The following is a 3,245-nucleotide window of genomic DNA, read 5'->3' on the forward strand; positions in this document are numbered from 1 at the left end:
CTATATGTATGCTGTCTTAAGTTGGTTAAGCAAGGTTAATGGAAAGTTAATCATGATTTGTTAAAAATGACATCTTTGCTAATTTGGTCATTGTCATTTAAGTGGTGAGGTGCAAGGCTTACAACTCGAAAATGGGCCTTCCAACACAACCAAAATGCAATTTCTGGTCATTCCCAATTGGCACAATTGATTGAAAATGGTTATTTTAAAATCCCAAATTTTCACTACACTTGAAATTAATTCATGCAAGTTCAAAAATGCCATTTTGATTGGTGATGTTTTGATGAATGATGATGACATTTTTGGAAAGAGTGCATCAAATGTGACTTGTTGCAAAAATCCCCACCCAATTTGGCCAAATGGTTTGAGAGATATGGCCTTTTAAAGTTCAAAAATTTTGGAGAATGATTTGATCATAACTTGCCAACCATACATGAGAATTGAGTGTTCTTGGACTTTTTGGAAATGGGAGAACAAGATCTTCAACTTTCATGTTGGGAAAATATTCATTTGAAGCTTGTATCATGATGTAAGTTTAGGATCAAGAAGTTTCCATTTTTGGCAAATTTCAATTACAGGTCAAGTTTCTATTTTTGGAAATTTCTTGTCTGGCTTCAAATTCTTCCATGATGATGTTTGACATGTTATATGAGGCTTACATGGACATGAATGAGCCTTCTCAAACCAATTCCCACCTTCAAATCACTGATTAAATGCACAGTTGACCAACCGTTGACTTTTTAGGGTTTCTGGTGAACTGAGCCATGACTGATGACTTCTGAGCAATCAAACCTTGACCAAAACACTTCAAAAGGACCCCTAGGTCATGTGAACATGTTGGACCAACCCTAGGGCCTTGGCTCAATGAAAATTGCCCTTGCTTGCTTGATTGACTGATCTCCTGACCAGTTTGACCTAACTTGTCAGCTGAACTTGCACTTGGGCAAATGGACAATGCAATGTTATGCAGTGGACTATATTATGTTAATGAACTAATGATGAAAATGTATGTACAAAATGTAGGTGCAAATTTGAGGTGCTACACTTATAATCTCAATAACTAACTTAAGAGTCTCCCACTACAACACTGTGTCTACCTTAGACGGATCGACCGCTATACCACCATTGGAAATCACCAGACCAAGGAAGCTCACTTTACGCAACAATTAGTCACACTTGGACAACTTCACATATAACTTCTTCTCTTGCAAAGTCTGCAACATAACTCTCGGATGTCATATATGTTCTTCATCTGGCTTTGAATACACTAAGATGTCACTGATGAATACCACAACAAACTGGTCCAAATAAGGATGAAAGATTACATTAATATACTCCATAAACACACATGGCGCATTAGACACACCGAACAACATCACTAAGTACTCATAGTGACCATATCGGATTCTAAAAGTAGTCTTCAGAATATCTCCAGCCTTCACTTGAATATGATGATAGCCTGTTATCAAATCAATCTTGTTCAAAACACAAGCACCTACCAATCGATCCATAAGATCATCAATTCTCAAAAAGGGATACTTGTTCTTAATAGTAACTTTATTCAACCGTCGATAGTCAACACACAACCTCATGCTACCATCTTTCTTCTTGACCAACAACATTAATGCTCCCCAAGATGACACACTGGATCTAACAAACTTCTTCTCAAGCAGATATTCTAATTGTTTCATCGACTCACCCAACTCTAAAGAAAATATCATATACGGTGCCATCGACACAGATCTAGTACCAGGTAATAAATCTATGGCGAACTCAACTTCTCGCTCTAGCGGCAAGTCACAAATATCCTCAGAAAACATATAAGGAAACTCACATACCATATGCATATCACTAGCCATAACATCGCTCTCCACTTTCAAGGAAGCAAACATCACGAGCACATGATTGTTTCCCTTCAAGGACATATCTACTTGACCTTCGTGCATGAATCTCGAACTTGTACTCCCTTCGGGTTCGAGAAACAAAACAACCTCAATAACACATGTTCTCTTGCAATCAGCGACACGCTGAACCAACCCTTCACACCTGAAATATTTTAGAGAAGAAAAAGCTTCTCCCCCACTTGTTTCAATCCCGCTTTTGCTAGAAAGCGGTTAGTAAAACAAGCGAGCACCGACATTGTTTCACACACATGTCGCATACCAGGGATTAAACAAAATTACACAATCTGGCCGGATGAACATACCTGCTATAATACCACTATGTAACACCCTATTTCCCTTGTAATGCCCCAATTTTATTTAAATTATTTTCCATAATTTAATTATGTGGTAGTTGTGGTTGTGTTGTGTTAATTGATGTTTTGACGTATTGTGTACCCTTGGTATGGGGTAGTTGCCTTAAAAATTAAGGTGTTGGAGAATGTGTGAGCAAAAGTGTAGAAATGATGGTGTAGTGAGTAAAACTAAATAATCGTATTAGTTATTATTTAATTAATTAATATTATATGAATATTAATTTAATTATTTAATTCTAGTGGATTATTATTATTATTATTATTATTATTATTATTATTCTTATTGTTATTATTATTATTATTATTGTTGTTAGTATTATTATTATTAAGAAAACAGTGATAATATAATAAGTTAATAAAATAATAGGAATTAGAATAAAAAGAATAGAAAATGAGATTTGGGGAAAAAACCGAGCAACATATCTTTTAGGAGAAAAGAGGAGAATGAGAGAAAGTGAGAAGAAGATGCTAGGACTCAAGGGGATATTCACCATTATTGAAGGTTAAAGAAGCTATTGCTAGGAACTCTAAGGTAATGGTGGGGTTCTGATTATCTAAGGGTTAACATGATGATGGTGGATAGATTATGTCTGGTAGATTTTGTGTTTTCTTCTCTATGTTGAATTGTGTGAATGATGAATGTTGAATTGTGTGAATGATGAAACTGTTGCAGTTAAACCCATGAAATTTTATTGAATTGTGTGAATGATGAAAATGTTGATGTTAAACCCATGAAATTTGATTGGATTGTGTGATGTAAAAGTTGTGTGAATTGATGTGGTTTCGGGTCAGAGTTGGAATGATGAATTGTTGCAATTGTTGTTGTTGGAAGGTTTGAGGTACATGTGAATTGATGAGAATGAATGATTTTTTTATGCTAATCTATGATAAAATGTGAATTTGGTGTTTTAATCATTGAGTAATTATAGTATATCGAATTCTGAGATCTGAGGTTTTTATGGAATCGAAATCGAAGGTCCGAAAGGCC

This window comes from Lathyrus oleraceus, chromosome 7 (genome assembly GCF_024323335.1).
Source record: "Lathyrus oleraceus cultivar Zhongwan6 chromosome 7, CAAS_Psat_ZW6_1.0, whole genome shotgun sequence".
NCBI classification, from domain to species: domain Eukaryota; kingdom Viridiplantae; phylum Streptophyta; class Magnoliopsida; order Fabales; family Fabaceae; genus Lathyrus; species Lathyrus oleraceus.